This window comes from Apium graveolens, chromosome 4 (assembly GCF_009905375.1).
Source record: "Apium graveolens cultivar Ventura chromosome 4, ASM990537v1, whole genome shotgun sequence".
In the NCBI taxonomy this organism is placed as follows: Eukaryota; Viridiplantae; Streptophyta; class Magnoliopsida; order Apiales; family Apiaceae; genus Apium; species Apium graveolens.
The window spans coordinates 270,299,276-270,323,357 of record NC_133650.1 but is presented as its reverse complement, the minus strand read 5'-3'; the positions used below and the strand labels follow the sequence as shown (position 1 = coordinate 270,323,357).

At 37.3% G+C, this 24,082-nt stretch overlaps 1 long non-coding RNA gene and 2 other non-coding genes across 3 annotated transcripts; 1 reads left to right on the top strand and 2 right to left on the bottom strand.

Annotated features, from left to right (window-relative positions):
• Window positions 1-748: 748 nt before the first annotated feature.
• On the bottom strand, window positions 749-855 carry LOC141723079 (small nucleolar RNA R71). The gene has a single exon (XR_012576072.1). It is a non-coding gene; the product is annotated as a small nucleolar RNA R71 (small nucleolar RNA).
• An 18,884-nt stretch (window positions 856-19,739) lies between these two features.
• Window positions 19,740-19,846, top strand: LOC141722967 (small nucleolar RNA R71). Its single transcript, XR_012575964.1, has one exon. It is a non-coding gene; the product is annotated as a small nucleolar RNA R71 (small nucleolar RNA).
• A 1,191-nt stretch (window positions 19,847-21,037) lies between these two features.
• LOC141717140 (uncharacterized) lies at window positions 21,038-23,373 on the bottom strand. Its single transcript, XR_012573537.1, has 3 exons — window positions 22,966-23,373; window positions 21,520-21,568; window positions 21,038-21,415 (listed from the first exon to the last, which is right to left on the bottom strand). It is a non-coding gene; the product is annotated as an uncharacterized LOC141717140 (long non-coding RNA).
• Between the last annotated feature and the right edge of the window lie 709 nt (window positions 23,374-24,082).

Sequence of the window (24,082 nt, the reverse complement as noted above, 5' to 3'; positions counted from 1 at the left end):
AGTGCATAAATCTTAAAGTTAACCAAAAGAGTCTATGTGGGAACGCACTAGAAAGAATTCTATATTACTTGCGAACGCGTATACTTGCGTGAATATTAGCGCCTATTTTCGTCCTAACAAGTTTTTGGCTCCGCTGCCGGGGACTCGGTGTTAATTATTAGTTTATGTGTTTATCATCAGTGGTCGTTAAAGTTCACTAACTAGGATATTGTTGCTTACTTGGGTCCTTGTTGTATTTCAGGTACTCTAGAGTGCGTTTATGCAAATACGTTCTCGATCTCGTAAGAGAACACTGGATCAAGCGGAGGAAGAGTTTCAATTAGATTTTGAGAAAGTTGAGGAAGAAGCACTCGTTGCAATGGTAGATCAAGCAGCGAATCTGAAGGATTCGATGGACTATTCTTAGCCTAAGATCAATGATATTCAGTCTAGCATTATCAGACCAGTTATCTCGGCTAACACCTTTGAGATCAAGTTGAGCATGATTCAGATGATACATAATTCAATTCAGTTTGGGGGTTCTCCTATAGAAGATCCTAATATGCACATCATGGATTTTATCGAGATCTGCGACACTTTCAAGTTCAATGGAGTTTTTGAAGATGCTATTAAGCTGAGGCTTTTCCCATTCTCTCAGAGGGATAAAGCTAAGTGTTGTTTACATTCTCTACCAGCAGGTTCTATCACCAAATGGGAGGATCTTGCTCAAAAGTTTCTCACTAAATTCTTCCCTATGGCGAAGACAGCTGCAATCAGGAATGCTCTTACTCAGTTTGCGCAGTAATCTGGAGAATCTTTATGTGAGGCTTGGGATCGCTACAAAGAGATGCTTAGGAAATGTCCTCACTATGGCATGCCTGATTGAATGATCATAATTATTTCTATAATGGTTTGGGTGCACAGTCTAGACCCATGCTAAATACAGCGTCAAGTGGAGCCTTATGGGCTAGGAGCTACGATGAAGCTTATGGGTTGATTGAGCTAATGACTGCTAATAAATACCAGAATCCAACACAGAGAATGCCGCAAGGCAAGGTAGCAGGAGTTTTGGAAGTGGATACACCTACTGCTATAGCTGCTCAACTTCAAGCTTTGACGATGAAAGTGGATTTTTTGGTAAATTATAGAGTTAATCAGATCACAAGTGTTTGTGAGCTTTGTGCAGGTGCACATGAGACTGAGCATTGTGCTATTTCTAGTGAATCAACTCAGTTTGTGAGCAACTTTCAGAGGTCGCAGCAACCAGCTCCAGCCACTTATCATCCCAACAACTGTAATCATCCTAACTTCAGTTGGAGCAATAATCAGAATACGGTGCAACAGCCTTATCAGCCATATGCAGCAAAGCAATATAACTCTCCTGGTTTTCAACAACCACAATATGCACCAAGGTAACAACTCCAAATTCAGAAGCTACCACAATCTAATGAAAGATCTGAATTGGAGGAGTTGAGGCTCATGTGTAAGAGCCAAGTGGTACTATAAAGACTCTAGAGAACCAAATTAGGCAGATTTCCAATGCCTTGTTGATCATCAATCTGGAACACTACCTAGTGACACAGAAGTTCCAGGCAAGAGGGAAGCAAAAGAACAGGTTAAGGCAATTACATTAAGGTCTGGCAATGTTGCGAATCCCGAAAAATCTCAAGTTCCAGAATCTGAAGTTGTGGCTGAAGAAGATGTGCAGAAGGAAGCGTAGGTGGAACCAAGGAAGACAATTATTGTCAATACTCCTCCTGAGGGTAATACAGGGGAAAACAGGTCTATCCTCCACCTCCTTTTCCTAAGAGGCTGCAGAAGCAAAAGCTGGATAAGAAATTTGCTAAGTTCTTGGAAGTTTTCAAGAAACATCATATCAACATACCTTTCGCTGAAGCTCTTGAACAAATGCCAAGCTATGCGAAGTTCATGAAAGGTATTCTCTCTCGGAAAGTGAAGCTCGATGACTTAGAGAGTGTTGCTCTCATGGAGGAATGCAGTGCTGTGTTGCAACAAAAGTTACCTCTGAAGCTCAAAGATCCTGGAAGCTTCACTATTCCTTACACCATCGGAAAAGTGTCATTCGATAAATGCGTATGTGACTTGGGAGCTAACATCAATCTGATGCCTTTGTATATCTTCAAGAAGTTGGGCTTACCTAATCCAAAGCCTACATATATGTCCTTGTAGTTGGTCGATCGCTCTATTACATATCCACGAGGCATTGTGGAAGATGTATTGGTCAAAGTGGACAAACTCATTTTTCCTGCTGACTTTGTTATTCTTGATTTTGAGGAAGATAAAGATTCCCATAATTTTGGGAAGACCTTTCTTGGTAACTGGCCGAACCTTGATAGATGTGTAGAAAGGTGATCTCACTATGCGAATTCAGGATCAGGATGTCACCTTCAATGTTTTTAATTCCATGAAATTCCCTACTGATGAAGAGGAGTGCTTTAAGGTGGAATTGGTCGAATCTGTGGTTACTTCAGAATTGGATCAAATGCTAAAGTCCGATGCCTTAGAGAAAGCCTTAATGGGGGATTCAGATAGTGAAGATGATGAAAGTGATGAGCAGTTACAGTATTTGAATGCTTCTCCTTGGAAGCGAAGATTGGAGATGCCTTGTGAATCTCTTTGATTTGAAGAGCTGAAAAATTCTTCAAAGCACCTCAAGCCATCTATTGAGGAAGCTCCTACACTTGAGCTTAAACCTTTGCCTGAATATTTGAGGTATGCATTTTTAGGTGATGCATCTACTTTGCCTGTTATTATTGCATCTGACCTTTCAGGTAGTGATGAGGAAAATCTCTTGAGAATTTAGAGAAAATTCAAATTGGCAATTGGATGGACTATAGCAGATATCAAAGGAATCAACCCTTCTTATTGTATGCATAAAATTCTACTAGAGGAAGGTAACAAGCCAACTGTTGAGCAACAGAGAAGGCTAAATCCGATGAAAGAGGTTGTGAAGAAGAAAATTCTCAAGTGGCTAGATGCAGGGATCATCTATCCAATTTCTGACAGTTTTTGGGTGAGCCAAGTTCAGTGTTTACCGAAGAAAGGAGGTATCACTGTGGTTGCTAATGAAAAGAATGAGCTCATTCCTACTCGAACAGTCACGGGGTGGAGAGTTTGCATGGATTACAGGAAGCTGAATAAAGCTACAAGGAAAGATCACTTCCCTCTTCCTTTTATTGAACAGATGCTTGACACATTGGCTGGGCATAAGTATTACTGTCTTCTGGATGGCTATTCGGGTTATCATCAGATTTGTATTGCTCTAGAAGACCAAGAAAAGACAACTTTCACTTGTCCTTTTTGTATTTTTGCCTTCAGAAGAGTTTCTTTTGGGCGATGTGGTGCACCAGCCACATTTCAGAGATGCATGATGGCTATCTTCTCTGATACGATTGGAAATAATGTAGAAGTGTTCATGGATGACTTCTATGTCTTTGGAACTTCTTATGATAAATGCTTGCACAATCTTGGTTTAGTGCTAAAAAGGTGCGTTGAGACCAATCTGGTTCTTAATTGGGAGAAATGTCATTTTATGGTGCGACGGGGCATCATTCTTGGGCACAAAGTCTCTAGTAAAGGTCTTGAGGTGGACAAAGCCTGTTGGATTTTTAATCGCAGCGGGGCATGACAAAACACTTTTACACATATAAAATCCAAATAAAAGCATATAAATCGTGGTAAAAACATAGGGATCGAATCTAACCTTTAAAATAATTCGGAGACAACGATCAGAGATCCTTAGCAGTTGCTCCTCAAGTGTGAAGCACTCCACCGGTATCCACCAAGAAAACGACGTTAAGGAGGAGGAAGGAGGTGGAGAGAATTGGGTTTTCCAAACTTTTTGGGTTTTTGGGGTTCGAATGAAAATAGGGTCTATAATAGTATATTTATAGGCAAAATTTTCAGCTGAAATTTTCCCATAAATATTATTATTATTATTATTATTATCCCATTTATTATTCTCATTAATAATTAAAATACCTTTTAATTATTAATCCTTTTTCTAAACACTTTAGAAATAATTCTCTCTTTTGATTTAACTTCCAAAATTTAAATCCTTAATTAATAATATTAAGAACTTTTCTTAATTAATTTATAATCAATTAAATCTCATTTAATCAATTATTAAATTTGCCAATTAATTATTTATTTCACAAATAAATAATTATTATCCATTATTAATTAATTCCTCCACCATTAAATCATTCTCTTTTTTGGTGTGACCCTGTAGGTTCAATATTAAGCCGGTAGTAGAAATAAATAATAATAAAACTATTTTATCATTATTTATATAAATTCTCTAATTTATTAAATATGATTAATTAATTAATCATATTTATTCTACATCGTGAAGGATACTTCTCAGCATATCGCGACTATCCGGATAATATGAATTCACTGCTTAGAATACCAAGAACCTATTCAGTGAATAGTTACCGTACAATAAACTCCTTCTACCCTAAAATGTCCCGATTAAATACAATGCATGGATCTCGTGTCAAGCCTATCTAATTCAATCACTTGCTTACCATTTACTATGCTTAGTTCTATGCAAATTAGAAACTCCTTTCTAATTTCATTCACTCTGGCCAGAGATTCCTAAACTAGCATAAGTGGATCAGCCTTGAACATTCGCTTCCTTCACTGGAAGGGGTAGATCCTTTATTGATCATACACTATCTTCGTGTACAAATTCCTATACCCAGTAGAGCCCTAATAATTGTCCCTGGAGACTAAGAACTAAACCAAAACATAGTTCAGTGTACACAAGATGACTATGATGACCTCAAGTCTAAGGATACTTGTACAACTATCACTATGTGACCAACTGATGACACGTGAGTGAACTCTATCAGTTGTTCAGCTGGGCGAGTCATGTTCAGTGAACTTATTCTATAATAAGCACCTACATACTAGCTTTAGTGTCACCACACAAATGTCTATGAGAACAGACATCCTTCATAATGAAGCAAGCATAGTATGTACCGATCTTTGCGCATTATTAATTATCAGTTAGTAATCCTATGACCAGGAACTATTTAAGTTTAGAGTTATCATCTTTTAGGTCTCACTATTATGATCTCATCATAATCCATAAAAAGCTTTACTCTAAACTATGGTATATCTTATTTAAACACTTAAATAGATAGAGCCCGTAATAAAAACAAAACAAGTCTTTTATTAAAATCAATGAAATCAAAACAGATTACATAAAGAGTTATTCCTAAATCCTAATACATGATTGGACTTAGGACATATTCCTTTCAATCTCCCACTTGTACTAAAGCCAATCACTCTGGTATCTAATACCCATCTTGTCTTTATGATGATCAAAGTGACTTTCATAAAGTAGCTTTGTGAGTGGGTCTGCTATGTTGTTATGTGTGTCAACTCTAATTCAATACAATACAAGAAATGTTACCGCGCTCCCACTAACCCTTTTGTAGACGCATGGTTCATCTACGTTTTTGATAAAATCAAACTCTTTGATTGTCTCATCAAAACGGATATTCCATCTACGAGAAGCTTGCTTTAAACCACATATGGTTCGCAGTAGCTTACACTCTAGGTTTTCATTTCCCTCGGAAAGAAAACCATCTGGCTATATGCCAGATCTCATAGTCGTAGTAAGCAGCAATCGCAAGCAAAATTCGAACTGATTTTAACAGGGCTATAGGTAAAAAGTTTCATCAAAGTCAATCCATTGCCTTTGTTTGAATCCTTTTGCCAAAAGCCTGGCCTTATAGGTCTCCACCTGGCCATCTGCTATAATCTATCTTTTGTATACCGTATACATAGATTCCATTTCGGATTTCATGGCACTATGCCATTTCTCTGAGTCAACACTACTCATAGCCTCATTATAGGTCACAGGGTCGTCATCATCAATGATCGACAACTCATTGTCATTCTCAATGACAAGGCCATATTACCTCTCAGGTTGGCGAGACACTCTCCCTGATCTATGAATGGGCTGTTCCACAAAAGGTTGTTTAGTCAGAACAGGTGTTTCCACTTGATCTGTAGTAGTTTGTGCTTCTTGAACTTCATCAAGTTCAATTTTGCTCCCACTGTTTCCTTCAAGGATAAACTCCTTTTCCAAGAAGGTAGCATGCCTGGAGACAAACACCCGATGATCGGTGCAAAAGTAATACCCTAAAGTCTCTTTAGGATATCCCACCAAACTACATTTTACGGATCGATATTCCAGCTTATCTGGGTCAACTTTCTTGACATAAGTTGGATATCCCCAAATCTTAACGTGTTTAAGACTCGGTTTCCTTTCTTTCCATATCTCATACGGAGTTTGAGGAACAGATTTGGAAGGCACCATATTCAGTAAATATGCTGAGGTTTCCAATGCATAACCCCATAGGAATACCGGAAGATTTGCATAGCTCATCATGGACCGAACTATGTCTAACAAAGTTCGATTTCTCCTTTCAGATACCAATCTGGAGGAGTCCACTGGGAGACTATACCATTTACTTTGAGATAATCTAGAAACACTCCATTAAAGTATTCACCACCTCGATCTGATCAAAGAGTTATAATACTATGTTTGGTTGTTTCTCCACTTCATACTTATATTTTTTGAACTTTTCAAAGGCCTCAGACTTGTGTTTCATCAAACACATATCCGAATCCAGATCTATCATCTATGAAAGTAATGAAGTATGAAAATCCACCCATGGCTTGCTTAGACATTGGTCCACATACATCTGTGTGTACCATTCCTAGCAAATTTGCAGTCCTATCTCCATGTCTACTAAATGGAGACTGCAGTGCCACAATGAAGTGAGATTTTCATCATCCCTTTTCTTTTATTAATTTGTTCAATCTGAAGTAAATTATGTCACATTTATACAGACCATTATTTAAAGTACCACGTCCATAAAGAATATTATCTCTAAGAATAGAACATTCATTATTCTCAATAATAAATGAAAATCCAGCCAAGTCTAACATGAGAATAATATTCCTCACAATCGAGGGAACAAAATAACAATTATTTAAAACAATAGTCTTTCCCATAGGCATATGTAAATGAAATGATTCTACATCTTCAGCAGCAACTCTTGCTCCATTTCCCATCCGTAGAATCACCTCCTCTTCCTCAAGAGTCCTACTTCTCCTTGGTCCCTGCAACAAATTGCAGATTTGAGAACCACAGGCGGTATCTAATACCCAAGAAGAAATTTGATTTAATGACATATTCACTTCTATCATGAACATACCTGAATCAGAAGCGGTAGTCTCACTACCCTTCTTCTTCTTCAATTCTGCAAGGTAAACCTTGCAGTTCCTCTTCCAGTGCCCCACCTTGTTACAGTGAAAGCAAACAATTTTGCTCTTGGGATCTTCAGCTTTTGGTGGAACCGGCTTTTCTTCACTTACTTTCTTCTTCTTGGAAGAGTTCCTCTTCCTTTTCTTAGGATTGGAACCTTCACCAATTAGAAGAACAGAACTCTTCTTAGGGGGAAAATTCGATTCCGCAGTCTTCAACATGTTGTGGAGTTCAGGCAGACTGACATCCAACTTATTCATGTGAAAGTTCACAACAAACTGCGAGAACGAACTCAGAAGCGATTGCAAGACCAAGTCTTGGCTCAGCTCCCCATCCATGGCAAAACCAAGTTGTCCAAGACGTTCAATCAAATTGATCATCTTAAGTACATGGTCATTCACAGATGATCCCTCAGACATCCTACAACCGAACAGCTCCTTCGATATCTCATATCGAGCTGTCCTCCCCGCCACATCATACAACTCTTGTAGATGCATTAGGATAGTATGAGCATTCATATGCTCATGTTGCTTCTGTAGCTCAATGTTCATGGAAGCTAGCATGATGCATTGAGCAACATTTGCATCATCTATCCACTTACGATACACAACATGTTCATCATTATGTGCATCACTAGCAGTTTCAGTAGGCTTAGGTGAGTCAATCACGTATTCCAGCTTCTCAATCCTGAGAACAATTCTCAAGTTTCGAAGCCAGTCAGCATAATTAGGACCAGTCAATTTGTGAGCATCTAGTATGCTCCTGAGTGATAGTACAGAAGACATAATGTACAAAGTAAATCTGTAAATGATAAACACATAACAACACTTAGCAAATATTCGATTTCATTTCAAAACACTATATGAATCGGGTCTTTATTCATAAGTGGCTCCCACTAGTTTATCTAATTTATTCAACCCCCTATGTGAAAAATTAAGCATTCATAATGCTAGTGGGAATAGGGATCCTACATTCCATTACACAACCCCGACTGTGGCACGAAACGCCATGTAATGTTCAATAGGCATACAACTCTTGTCAATTACATCTTATGTTATTCTCTAATCAAACTTTAGCCTCTTGAATAATTGAGTCATGGCTGTGGCACAACAAACTCAATATTCTAAGTCAAGTCTAACCCAACATTCCGTACAATTGAATCAGTCCCCAAAGGCCCACGGCTGTGGCACGTAATGACCTTTAGATTCTTATTCAATGTACACATCTCTATGTAATAGACAAGTATTTCTTATTTCGAAATCAAAGCCCTCGGCTGTGGCACGAAACGACAATGATTTAAAAATAAGAACTACTTTCTATCATGTTGGAAGGCTATGACCGACACAAGCCCGTTGTGTCATTGGCCAATTACTACTTGATATTATTTAATTTTAGAGGGATTATATTACGTTACAATCATAATCATATTATAAAGAGATTCTTCCTTTTAAATTAAATATTTCAAATCAATAATCAATAATAAGATGATTCTCAGATCGGGTGGAGCATTGTCAAGAGGCGTCACTTAATAACCCTTTCTTACAGATAGAAATCTGTTGTTGACAGAATCATCCTTTCTCTCATATCGAAAATTCATATTCAATTACGTGTTTCACAAACACAAGAATCTCATGATTGTATTCATAATATTGTTATTAAGGTTATGAAACAATTTCACTATACTAGGTTGTCTAACAAACGCCTTATGTTCATTTAAGTTCACCTAAATCTATCATCTCATGATAAACTAAGCATATATCACATATATAAACATGAATAAACATCAAGGTAGGCATGTTACATCATCTAGCATATTAGTCTAAGCATTATACATCTCTATGTATCACATAAAGCATTTAAAAGCAATTAAAAACAGTTAAACACAGCTTTAAAACACTTTTGGAAATATAAACAGTTTAAAACTTTTATATAAACTAAAATTGATCACTCCATTAGATCCGATTCGGAAAAACAAATCCAACGGTATATTGCACGCCTAAAACGGAATTACGAAACTCCCAGAAAATCAATTTTAATGTGGACAGTCGGGCTGTAACGCATTACAGGAACGCGTTACAGGCCCTGTAACGCATTCCGGTGATGCGTTACAACCCTTTTAACCAATTAAAAGGTGTAACGCATTCCGTGAATGCGCCACAGGGTGTAACGCATTCCCGGAATACGCGACACCCTTTATTTTTATTTTTTTTCTTTTGCAGCAGCCGCCGCTTTCCTCCTCGGTTGTTGTGCCGCCGTACTACCTCTGTCTTCTTTCTCCGTGCAATCAACAGAATGTGCAGACAAGCAGATAACAGCAGTACAAATATAAACATATATATATACTTTATATACATATATTTACTTATTTAATTACGAATTTTAATTATAAAAACTTCAAAAATTCATAATAAAAAATTTATACATCATAAAATTATGAGAAAAATACCCAGACGATCTACAACACTTGTAGAACCCAGATCAACAATCAAAATTATTCTGAGAAATGATTTCTCATCAGACAAAATTAATCCATAATATAACTTGTAAAAATCATAATTAATTCATACAAGCACATAAAATTCTAAAATTTTTACCACAGATCTATATGCATACAACCTATGCTCTGATACCATTGTTGGATTTTTAATCGCAGCGGGGCATGGCAAAACACTTTTACACATATAAAATCCAAATAAAAGCATATAAATCGTGGTAAAAACATAGGGATCGAATCTAACCTTTAAAATAATTCGGAGACAACGATCAGAGATTCTTAGCAGTTGCTCCTCAAGTGTGAAGCACTCCACCGGTATCCACCAAGAAAATGATGTTAAGGAGGAGGAAGGAGGTGGAGAGAATTGGGTTTTCTAAACTTTTTGGGTTTTTGGGGTTCGAATGAAATTAGGGTCTATAATAGTATATTTATAGGCAAAATTTTCAGCTGAAATTTTCCCATAAATATTATTATTATTATCCCATTTATTATTCTCATTAATAATTAAAACACCTTTTAATTATTAATCCTTTTTCTAAACACTTTAGAAATAATTCTCTCTCTTGATTTAATTTCCAAAAATTAAATCCTTAATTAATAATATTAAGAACTTTTCTTAATTAATTTATAATCAATTAAATCTCATTTAATCAATTATTAAATTTGTCAATTAATTATTTATTTCACAAATAAATAATTATTAGCCATTATTAATTAATTCCTCCACCATTAAATCATTCTCTTTTTATGGTGTGACCCTGTAGGTTCAATATTAAGCCGGTAGTAGAAATAAATAATAATAAAACTATTTTATCATTATTTATATAAATTCTCTAATTTATTAAATATGATTAATTAATTAATCACATTTATTCTACATCGTGAGGGATACTTCTCAGCATATCGCGACTATCCGGATAATATGAATTCACTGCTTAGAATACCAAAAACCTATTCAGTGAATAGTTACCGTACAATAAACTCCTTCTACCCTACAATGTCCCGATTAAATACAAGGCATGGATCTCGTGTCAAGCCTATCTAATTCAATCACTTGCTTATCATTTACTATGCTTAGTTCTATGCAAATTAGAAACTCCTTTCTAATTTCATTCACTCTGGCCAGAGATTCCTGAACTAGCATAAGTGGATCAGCCTTGAACATTTGCTTCCTTCACTGGAAGGGGTAGATCCTTTATTGATCATACACTATCTTCGTGTACAAATTCCTATACCCAGTAGAGCCCTAATAATTGTCCCTGAAGACTAAGAACTAAACCAAAGCATAGTTCAGTGTACACAAGATGATTATGATGACCTCAAGTCTAAGGATACTTGTACAACTATCACTATGTGAACAACTGCTGACACGTGAGTGAACTCCATCAGTTGTTCAGCTGGGCGAGTCATGTTCAGTGAACTTATTCTATAATAAGCACCTACATACTAGCTATAGTGTCACCACACAAATGTCTATGAGAACAGATATCCTTCATAATGAAGCAAACATAGTATGTACTGATCTTTGTGGATTATTAATTACCAGTTAGTAATCCTATGATCAGGAACTATTTAAGTTTAGAGTTATCATCTTTTAGGTCTCACTATTATGATCTCATCATAATCCATAAAAAGCTTTACTCTAAACTATGATATATCTTATTTAAACACTTAAATAGATAGAGCCCGTAATAAAAACAAAACAGGTCTTTTATTAAAATCAATGAAATCAAAACATATTACATAAAGAGTTATTCCTAAATCCTAATACATGATTGGACTCAGGATATATTCCTTTCAAAACCAAGGTGGGGGTCATTGAAAACCTTCCCCCACCAATTTCTGTTAAGGGAATTCGCAGCTTTCTTGGTCATGTGGGTTTCTATCGGCGTTTCATCAAAGACTTCTCTAAAATTTCGAAGCTGTTGTGCAATTTGATATAGAAAGATGTCCCTTTCAAGTTTGATAATGAGTGTTTAGCTGCTTTTGAGAGCTTAAAGAAGAGTTTGATCATGACACCTATCATAACTGTACCTGATTGGAATGAGCCATTTGAAATGATGTGCGATGCAAGTGATTATGTAGTTGGAGCAGTTCTGGGGCAAAGGAAGAACACCATATTTCATGTGGTCTACTTGCTAGTAAGACCCTCAATGGTGCTCAACTGAACTACACTACAACTGAGAAAGAACTATTGGCCATTGTCTATGGTTTTGAGAAGTTTTGATCTTATTTGCTTGGGACGAAGGTGACAGTTTTCACTGATCACGCTGCTATACACTATCTTGTCTCGAAAAAGGACTCGAAGCCTAGATTGATTCGATGGGTTCTTTTACTTCAGGAATTTGAATTGGAGATCAAGGATAGAAAAGGTACTAGAACCAAGTCGTTGATCATCTCTCTCGTTTAGAAGATCCAAGTGCAACTTCACAGGATAAGTCATCGATAAATGAGTTTTTTCCCGATGAGCAGTTGTTTGGGGTGCAAGTAGAAGAACTGTGGTTCACAGACATCGTGAACTACCTTGTGAGCAACGTTATTCCTCCAAACTTGACTTATGCTCAAAGGAAGAAGTTTACTCATGAAGTAAAGTGGTACATGTGGGATGAACCATTTTTGTTTCGGCAAGGAGCTGACCAAATCATCAGAAGATGTATTCCATACAGCGAAACGGAGGGGATCTTGTGAGACTTCCATTCGACTGTTTATGGAGGCCATATGGTGGAGAAAAGACAGCAGCTCGTATCCTTCAAGCAGGATTTTTCTGGCCGACTTTGTTTAAGGATGCACATCAGTTTATTTTGAAGCGTAATCGATGCCCGCGCGTTGGTAATATGTCAAAAAGGGATGAGATGCCTCTTAATGTGCTTCTCGAGGTTGAGGTCTTCGATGTTTGGGGATTTGACTTCATGGAGTCATTTGTCTCATCTTGCAATAATCAGTATATCTTATTGGCGGTTGATTATGTCTCAAAATGGGTAGAAGTCAAGGCTTTGCCGACAAATAATGCGAAGGTAGTGCTCAATTTTCTTCATAAACAGATATTCACAAAATTTCGAACTTCAAGAGTCATAATTAGTGACGAGGGATCGCATTTCTGCAATCATAAGTTCACTGCTATGATGCAAAGATATAATATAAATCATCGCATTGCTACAGCCTACCATCCTCATACTAATGGTCAGACTGAGGTATCTAACAGAGAGATCAAGCATATTCTAGAGAAGTTTGTATGTCCATCAAGGAAGGATTGGTCTTTGAAGCTTGATGAAGCTGTTTGGGCGTATCGTACAGCATACAAGACTTCGCTAGGCATGTCACCGTTTCAATTGGTTTTTAATAAAGGATGTCATTTGCCTGTGGAGCTAGAGCATAAAGCATATTGGGCTTTGAAGAAATTGAACCTTGATATGGATGCAGCTGGTAAAAAGAAAATGCTTCAATTAAATGAACTCGACGAGTTTCGACTTCAAGCATATGAGAATAATAAAATGTATAAGGAGAAAGTCAATAGGTGGACGATAGGGGTCTAGTGCTCAAATCATTTGTGCCAGGGCAACAAGTTCTTTTGTTCAACTCTCTTCTCCGTCTTTTTCCTGGAAAATTGAAGTCAAGGTGGTCAGGGCCGTTTATTGTCAAAAGTGTGTTTTCACATGGAGCAGTGGAAATTTTTGAGAATGATCCAGGCCAAGCATTCCAGGTAAATGGACATCGATTGAAGCATTACTATGGGGATATGGCAAACCGTGAGGTGGTTAGTGCCATTTTGTTGGCAACTTGATCTCGATAATTCTACGTCAAGCTAACGACGTAAACCAAGCGCTTCTTGGGAGGCAACCCAAGCTTGTTGTACATTAGTAGATAGAAGGAAGAAGATAACAAGAAGAAAACTAAAAAAATTCAGCAAAATGAAAATTTTTAGTGTCAACTACAGTAGCACGGCGCGCCCGCGCTAGGAAGCGGGGCGGCCTCGCTGAAACTTCAGTAGCTGCGCGCGCCCGCACTGGTATGCGGGGCGGCCGCGCTGACCCCCTGTAGTAAAAAAAAAGTAGAAAACTGAAAAATCAAAACAACTATTTGCACCTAGCCAAAATTTACTCCCTCCACTTCCATATTTCCCTCTCCAAATTAATTCTAATAACCCCATTACTCCCACTATTCCAATAATCAAATCCCACTTCTATTCTTAAATAAATTCTCAATATCTATATATACATAAACTTATACATAATAATATCCATCACTTTTCAATTATCAAACCTAAATCTCTCTTATACACTTCTCTTTTCTCAAACTTATTCACATTCAATGGCACCCAAGAGACAAAGGACTCAAGTTAGCAGCAACACCACCGATTCTTCAAGTTTTGGTGGTACGAGGCCTAGGTTTGCTACTCCAGAGGATGAAGTGGAGTATGCAAGGTTGTTGACAAAGCTGATAGCGAAGGAGAGGGGTTTTCTGCCATCTGGTAAGGATGATAAGTTGCTTGAGATGATTTTGGGGATGTGTTGGGTTTCTTTTTGCGAGGCACCTACTGCTGTGCCTATGAGTATTGTTCGCAAGTTCTATATGAACGTGAAGGAGGATAATAATGGTTTTACTGTGGTGAAGGGGTTAACGGTGGATTACAGTACTGAGGCTATTCAGAGGGTGATTAACCAGCCCGAGAGGAGGCCGGAGCAGGAGGATTGGAATGCTAATACGGGGGATGATTTTAACTTGGACTTGGTTGTTGCTACGTTGTGTGTGCCAGAGACTCAATGGAAGTTCAAGAGAGGAATGAACGAGTATGCCACTTTCCCTGCCTTGTGCATGAACAGGTTTGCACGTGCATGGAATTCTTTTATTTGTGCAAACATCATGCCATCTTCTCACATGCATGATGTTACTGTGGAACGTGCACGATTATTGTGGGGGATTATTCAGGGAGATTATGTGGATCTCGGGTCGGTGATTTATCAGGGTATTATGAGGTTTCTATGGTGGATCACTTCAGGATCTATTCTCTATGGTCAATTGTGACGAAGCTTTGTGTGGCGGTTGGAGTTTATTGGCCCGCACACGAGCAACTTCAGTTGCCAAGCGCTCCCATCGATAATTCCATGCTATTGAGTATGCAAGAGTGGTATGGTGGGAAGCCTAATAAAAAGGGGCTCGGTTACACTTATGATCACTTGCCAGGTGGACGACCAGCTGATCAGACATATGCTGGTGGTACGACTCAGGCGAGCAGGGTAGCATGGAGACATCAGTTAGGTGAGGCCGGTCCTTCACAGTCACAGCAACAGGAAGTAGAGGACATTGCTGGTTTGGGTTCAGCGCAGTATAGGCACTTGGCAAGGGGGATGGATATGATGCATGACATCCATAGTAGGTTTGCACATGATCTCACCCAAGCATTGGGGACAGCTTTTATAGCCACGAGAGTTGACATCCAGTGGCTAGTATTTGATGAGGATTCTGTGTACCCGCCTACTGACACTCCACCCGCAGACGGTGATGACCATCCTGATTCAGAGTAGGTATGCCTGATTCCTTACTATTACCTTCATTGAGGATAATGAATATTTTAAGTTTAGGGGTGATAGTTAAGAAATATGTTTGTGTGAGTCTATATAGATGCATATTCATACTAGTTTAGTTCAAATAGTTGCATATTTGTCATGTAGTTTTTTTTATTATTTATTTTGCATGTTAGTATGTTGCATATAGTTGCATTTGCATTATAACATGATCCTTAGGTTAATTTACCGATTGATTTGTGATATTGATGCGAGTGTAGTGATGACGTATAGAGAGATGTTAAGTCTTATCGAGTTGATTTGTATGCTAGAAGCAAGATTTTTTCACTAAGTCTTATAGGTTGCTTGAGTGTTAGATCATGATCATGGTTTGTTGTTTGTCGAGCTTTAGTCATATGTTTATGATTATAATGTATGATATTCTCTTAATCGAAAAAATAACGTAAATTTTTAAAAATTGGAGAAAAACATTGGATTTCTATGCTAGTTGTGGTTAGGTATCAAATGGCTAGTAGCCGGCTCATTTTATATGAGTAGTCTAGGGTTGAGCGAGATGAGGTGAAATGCACTCGCTCAGAATTGAAAAAAGAAGAAGACAAAAAATAGAAAAAAGAAAAAAATATGTGTTAGGTATAATTGATCACAAGTGGGCTCTTTAATACTTGAGTTATTAAGTTCTTTGGGATCCACTAACCTAACGCTCGCTACATGGATATTATTACATAAGTCTTTTGTGGACCTGACTCGTTGCACAATCAAAGAAGCATATATATATGTGTGTTGTTATGTGTTAACTGTAAAAGCATGGATCCATGTATAACTCCGGTAAAAAATGAAGTGTTATAAGTCATTTTGAGTTTAGCGTTTATTCTGTTTATAAACTTGTGATTGCCTTCATGAGTGGCGAGATATGGTTATTGATCTAGTGTCGAGAGTACATCTGTTAAGCAATTGTATACACGCAAGTTTCTAGCTTGTGAGTTGATTTGTGGGATTTGATTGAACTTGTGCAAATAATTACATTCATTGAGATGTTGATGTTGATTGGTTTAGTTATTCTTAGGGGATCGTTGCATTCATGTATTTTTATTTTGTTCTTTGAGTCTGTTTATGCTTGTGGACAAGCATTGATTCAAGTTTGAGGGCGTGTTAAGTGGCATTTATATACACTTATAACGCTTCGTAAAGCCTCGAATTGGTGTTTTGTACTCAAGTTATTTGTGTATTTCATGCGTTTTTGTAGTGTTTTGCATTTCAGGCATAACTGAAGGAAGAAAGAGATTCAACATTGTTTTGGTGCTAAATTGGTGTTAGGAAGATGTCTCGGATGTTCGTGTGTTGATCGCCACCAAAAACCAGCAAATAAAACAAAAGGTAAAAGATTTTCCAGAAGGTCAGTGTGCCCGCGCTGTGTTAGCGCGCGGCCGCGCCGGTTGAGCAGAGGTACAGCGCGCCCGCGCTGGGATAGTGCGCAGCCGCGCCTGATAAAATTCTGAGATTCCTGATTTGATTAGAATACTGATCGGCTGGACTTCTGGATTGATTGGACTTCTATAAAAACACTCTCTAAAGACGTTTTTAATAACAGAGCGGAATGAAAAGACAAGGAGAAGACCTAGTAGCACAAATCCATTGAAGGAAAGGAAGAGCTCATTTTTACTTATGATTCTTTGATTGAGTTGTAATCATGTATGCTCGTTTTCTTTATTGTTGAACTTATTACTCTAGCTTACGTACTTTGTGATTTATTTTAGTTTATAAAGACCTTGTTTATTATCATGCTTTCAATTGAACCCATGGTGATGATGAGTTATGTCATGAACTAATCGTTATCGTGGGGTTCTAACGGATTAACTCATAGATTTCAATAGTTAATTTATTTCGGTATCTTAGTGTGTAGTGATTGTATGATATCCTAGTATTGGTTGTGCTTATTCGTCTTATGTGCGTCGCGAACATATAAAATTAAGATAGCGTGTTAATCTCTATTGAAGCGACAGTGAATTTAGAAATTTAGAACTTATCATGCTAGCATAGGTTCATGTATTTGTTATGCATGATTCATAGGTAATTTTAACCATCTTACTTTCCGTATGTAATCATGATAGATAACTTGTTCATTAAACCTTTATGTTGTCAAATTCTATAGACATATAGGGTCTCAACATACTTGGTGTCTATTCAGCTTCTATCTCTTTTGTGGATGTCTGGTAGTATGGTATTCGTGCAATGAAAGTTGGCGATTACTAGTTTCGTGTTATCTGATTAGTTGTCATCACCATTGCATGCTAAGGTTAAGAACAATGACTTTGAATAAAGTATTTAATGAAGTTAGAATCTCATGTATGTCTCATACATTAATTAAACCCTTTTAATCTCGTAGCTAATTGCATGTTAGTTAATATCTTAGTTATAAACAATCTCAATTTGTTATTCATCTTAGCATTGAACAATAGCCATATCTCAATTTGTTATTTGTCATAACTCAAGTGATCTGGCAGTGGGTTGAGCTCAAGTGTGGGAGCTTCTTCATTAGACGGCTCGAGACGCTCCTGAGAAATTTTCAGCTTTGCTAACCCAAGAGAATCAAAACTTGAATTTAAAACTTCCTCTTCCACGGAGGTGCATTTAAAACTTGCAGTTGCTCTGCTCCTTCTTCATCTTCAATAACTAATTCCCCTATTAAGGATCTCTCTCTAAGGTATCTGACTTTGGCAATTGGTCAAGCTCTGAATTCACGACAGAGTCAACCCGCTCTACTTTAAAGCACTCCTTTTTATCTTTGGGTAACTTTATTACCTTGAACACATTAAAAGTGACCTTCTAATCTTGAACCTTCATCATAAGCTCTCCTTTTGCACATCGATCATAGTTCGGTCTGTAGCCAAGAATGGTCTCCCTAAGATAATGGGAATCTTCTTATCTTCCTTAAAGTCCAGAATTACAAAATCAGCAGGGAAGATGAGTTTGTCCACCTTGACCAAGACATCCTCCACTATACCTCGTGGATAAGTGATGGTCTGATCGGCCAACTGTATGGACATGTTTGTCGGTTTTGGCTCAGGCAAACCAAGTTTCTTAAAAATGGACAAGGGCATCATATTGATGCTAGCTCCCAAGTCACACAAGCACTTGTCGAAAGATAGATTGCCAATGGTACAAGGTATCGTGAAACTTCCTGGATCTTTAAGTTTAGGAGGAAGTTTCTGTTACAGCACAACACTACACTCTTCCGTTAGAGTAACGGTATCCAACTCCTCAAGTTTAAGCTTCCGAGATAGAATACCCTTCATGAACTTAGCATAGCTCTACATCTGTTCTAGAGCTTTCGAAAAAGGTATGTTAATGTGCAACTTCTTGAAAACCTCCAAAAACTTGGCAAATTGCTTGTCGAACTTATGCTTTTGAAGCCTTTTAGGAAATGGCAGAGGTGTATAGACTTGTTTTTCTCCTGTATTACCCTCAGGAGGAGTGTTTTCAATAACTTTCTTCTTTGGTTCCACCTTGGCATCCTTCTGCACCACTTTTTTAACAACAATCTCAATTTCTGTATATGGAAAAGGTGCAGATGCACCTGTATTCTGAACGGAACTTTCAGATTCTTCGTCTTGCTGAATTTGGAGGCTTGCGACCTTCCCAGACCTCAAGGTAATGGCGTTCACCTGTTCTTTAACTTCCCTCTTGCCTGGATTGGCTTCTATATCACTAGGAAGCGTTCCCGGGTGTCGATTCAATAAGGCGTTAGTAATTTGCCCTATTTGGTTCTCCAGAGTCTTTATAGAAACAACCTGGTTTTGGAATATAAGAGCCTGGTTTTTGCACATAAGCCTCAACTCCTCCAATTCAGATTTTTCATTAGATTGACTTGTACTTCCATGCGGTAGTTGTTGAAGTTGGAGTTGTTGTCTTGGTGCATACTGCTGTTGTTGAAAACCAGGATGATTGAATTACTTTGCTGCATACTGATGATAAGGCTGTTGTACCGCATTCTGATTGTTGCTCCAGTTGGAGTTAGAATGATTACGGTTGTTAAGTGTCTGGAACCGGTTGCTGTGATCTCTGAAAGTTGCTCAAAAACTGAGCTAATTTACTAGATATATCACATTGCTCCGTCACATGCGAACCTGCACAAAGCTCACAAACACTAGTTATCTGATTAACACCATATTTAGCCAGATAATCGATCTTCATAGACAACGTCTTTAGCTGGGCAACTATAGCTATAACTGTATCCACCTCTAGAATTTCCGCTACCTTGCCTTGAGGTAGTCTTTGAGTTGGATTTTGGTATTCATTAGCAGCCATCAATTCAATTAGCTTATAAGCTTCAGCATAGCTCTTAGCCCATAAGGCTCCACCTGATGCTGCATCGAGCATGGGTCTAGACTGAGCTCCCAAACCATTATAAAAGCAGTTCATAATCATCTAGTCAGGCATCCCATGATGAGGACACTTCCTAAGCATCTCCTTATAATGCTCCCAAGCTTCACATAAAGACTCTCCCGATTGCTGCATAAATTGAGTAAAAGCGTTCCTGATTGTAGCTGTCTTTGCCATAAGGAAGAATTTAGTAAGAAACTTATGAGCAAGATCTTTCCAAGTAGTGATAGAACCTGCTGGTAGAGAACGCAACCATAATTTAGCTTTATCCCTTAGAGAGATTGGGAAAAGCTTCAGCTTAACAACATCTTCAGAAATATTGTTGAATTTGAAAGTGTCGCGGATCTCGATGAAATCTCTAATGTGCATGTTGGGATCTTCCGTTGGAAAACCCCCAAACTGGATTGAATTTTGCACCCATTGAATCTTGCTAGACTTGATTTCGAAGGTATTAGCCACAATGGCTGGTCTGACAATGCTAGACTGAATGTCATTGATCTTCGGTTGAGAGTAATCCATCAGAGCTTTCGGATTCGCTGTTGCTTCTCCAATTGTAACAAAAACTTCTTCTTCACCTTTTTCCTCAACAAAGACCTCTTCTTCAAGAACTTCTTTTTCCTCACGAGATTGAGAACGTGTTCGCATACACGCTCTCTAGAGTACCTGAAACAAAACAAGTACCCTTGTAAGTAAGATATCCGAGTCAGTGAAATTTAACGACCATTGATGTCAAGCACATAAACTAAATTAAATACCGAGTCCCCGACAGCGGCGCCAAAAACTTGTTAGGGCAAAAACACACGCTAGAATTACACGCAAGTATATGCGTTCGAAAGTAGTATAATATAAATCAGATTCGTACCCATAGAGACTCTTTTTAGTTAACTTAAGAGTATGCACCTATGCAACAATGGTATGACTATCACTAAATGCTAAGACAAAAATAAGTTGAGATGTTTATAAATAAGATTAAAATAACATGCAATAAACTAAGAATAAAAGTGATTGAATTAACTATATGAGATAAACATGGGATTCTAACTTCATTACTACTTCATTCAAAATCATTTTTCTACCTTAGCATGTAATGGTGATGAAAACTAATCAGATAACACGAAACTAGTAAACACCAACTTTCGTTGTACGAATACCCTACTATCAGACATCCACAAAAGAGATAGAAGCTGAATAGACACCAATTATCTTGAAACCCTATATCTCTATAGAATTTGACAACATAAAGGTTTAATGAACAAGTCATCTATCGTGATTACATAAGGCAAGTAAGATGGTTAAAATTGCCTACGAATCATGCATAACAATTATAAATGAACCTATGCTAGCATGGTAAGTTCTAAATCTTTATATTCACTATCGCTTCAATAGAGATTAACAAACTATCTTATATGTTCGCGACGCACATAAGACGAATACGCACAACCAATACTAGGATATCATACAATCACCACACACTTAGGTATCAAAATAATTAACTATAGAAATCCATAAGTAAATCCGTTAGAACCCCATGACAACGATTAGTTCATAACCGAACTCATCGTCATCATGGGTTCCAATGAAAAATGATAATAAACAATTGAAGAGTACTAGGGTTCAAAGACAAATCGAAAACAAGCATCCAAGTATCAACTATATTGAAGAACACAAAAGTCTTCTTCTCCGTAGCCGTCTCGTACTCTCTAGGTCTTCTTATTGCTCTCCCTGGTCTCCCTGTTATTAAAAACGTCGAATTAGGGGTTTATATAGGCTTCAGGACGATCATGGGCTTCAAAATCTAAAAATCAGAGAAGAATCAGGATTTCTGCCAAACGGACCTGCACGGCCGCCCTGCTCACGCCGTGCCCGCGCTGCACTTCTGTTCTTCTGTTCTCATAAAAAATATAACGAGAATGTTCGAAACAACCAACCAAATGACTAAGACTATAAATGTATAGGGACGAGGAAGCAAATACAATGTATTAACACATAAATAATAGCACATAACAGTACAGAAACTTAATGGAAAGTGCAGTAAAAGTAAAGAATACAGAAGAACAAAGTACTTTTGATGCAGAAAAATGGGGCATAACTAATAAGGAATCTGATTTTCAGAATTGATTATAGAAATATTATCAGTAGAATGTAATAAACAGAGCATGACATGTTGAAAAAAATAAAACCTTGAAAATAACAGATATAAAAATTGCATAATTCAAACTATGTATTGTGTTATACCTGCAGATTGCAAATTCTTCTCTCAAATGAGTGAAAGCATATTTATAGTGAATATTCATCGGATCAGAGTTAATAGTGCAATATTGCAATTCCCATTTTGCAAAGACATATTTAAATTTAAAGATCTCTAAAGCTAAGCAGTCACAATGATATAATTTATAGGCAACATACTAAACTGGAATAATATGACAGCTCGCAGGATAGATAAAATTGAGGTGGTAAATCTGTTCATTTGGAATATTATACAACACATATAAGAACTAGCCATTGGGTTGGTTAGTGTAAGAGACAAATACAGATCGTAGTAGTCGTAGCAAGTGACCACTTACATCAGTCCTGATAGAAACTAACATCAAGTATCAACTTATATTGTAGATTTAGGAAGTTATGTACATTAATTAAAATATGAATTTATGTTTTACAATGATTCAACTTAGCTCGTGCTTTCTAAAGAAAGAAAGCATAAATTAGGTTTCATATACTGGCTTTTGCATGAGCTGGGTTGAAATCGATCCAAACTATAGCTTTCTGGAAGCTACATATATTGGTTTTAATCTAGACGATCCAACTCACGTTGCAGTGTGTAAAGAAAGGTCAGATGCACTATATTTCATATGAAATATTTTTGTTTTATGTCAACCCAGAATGTAATCGTAGAAAGCTACAGACATTGGTTTAAAGATAAGCTAATCTGTTAAAATCTATGATATGAATGTAATGCATTCACAATACATATAAACATAGTAAACATATTAGGACCTTAGAATTTAGGGTATTGTAGAAACCTTAGGCTTTGGGTGGTGTTGATATTGTTATAAACTATTAATATAGTAGCTAACTTTTATATGATAGTAGTGACTAGAATTATATTGTACTTGAATCGTGGCCGTGTTTGCCCCTCAAATTGAAGGGTAATATTTAGATTGTGAATAAATGAGTAAATTTAGCAGTGCAGCATATGACTCGTAAGAATTGATAAATTAGATAAAAAAAATTGCGGAATAAATTAGACAATTTAAAGAAGTTCGTAATGTCAGAATGCTTACCGAGCCGTAGATGCCAATATTAGCAATTGACCATAGCCTTTAAAGCACCGACAATGGAATCAACTCCGTAGGAGAAAAGTAGATGAACCTGGTATATACATTAATACAATTTTGAATAAACTTCCTGAGTGGACAGGATATAGTGTCGTAGCCAAAGAGACGCTTCACTGATTTTTGAGATGATAGTCTTTTCATATTTGTGTGGGCCATATACGAACACATGATTTTATGAAAATGAATAATAATTTCCTGTCAGAGCGGGTATAGTCTTGAATACACTTCCACGCTATGCAAGGGATAGCACACGATTCATGCCGTAGACGTAGAGATTCTACATATATTGGCTTTTAAATGAAGGGGTTGGGAATTGCGTGTCAATCCATGCCGTAGCCTTATAGATGCTACATATGTCAGCTTGTGATAATGGAAAAACGATAACATGAAATTCGTCCAATGCCCCAGCCAAGATAAAGCTGGATATATAGGCTTTTGATTGGAGGGATTGCGATGTCCTTATATACAAAAGGATTTATTAATGAAGTACTTCATTTTTTTAAAAGAGTTCATCAAACAGAGAGCGGGAGATTGTTACCTTGCACATTGTTATTCAGCCATGTTTATCTTTTCCTTGTTTTTTTTCGTAAACAGAATGCATATGTACTCCCAAATATGTAATAAGCTAGGTCGATGAGAATGATACCTGACAAGAGACGAGACATAAGTGTTGATATGGGTGCCAACTTTGTTGTACATGAATCTTTGAATAAAAGAATTTGGTGTAGCTAACAGTTGTTATGGATCAAAAATTAAGGTATATTAATTGCTGTATTTAATACTTGGGAATGTTAGTTTCGAGGCTCGAGACTCGATTTGACTGCTCTTGTGTTTCGTGACTCAATCTTCCTTACAAGATGCCTACGTACCTTGCTGATTGCCAAAGATCAAGTCAAAAAACGTAGTTCTGATTTGTGGGGTGAGGCCCCTTATATAGATGTTGGGAGTCCTTGAATTGGACTTGGGTTAGGAGACTTGATGGGCAAGTCTCAGAATTAGAATAGACTTTTGAATCCTAAGAAGTAGGAAGCTGATTCCTTATACCACCAGGTTCCTTGGAGGC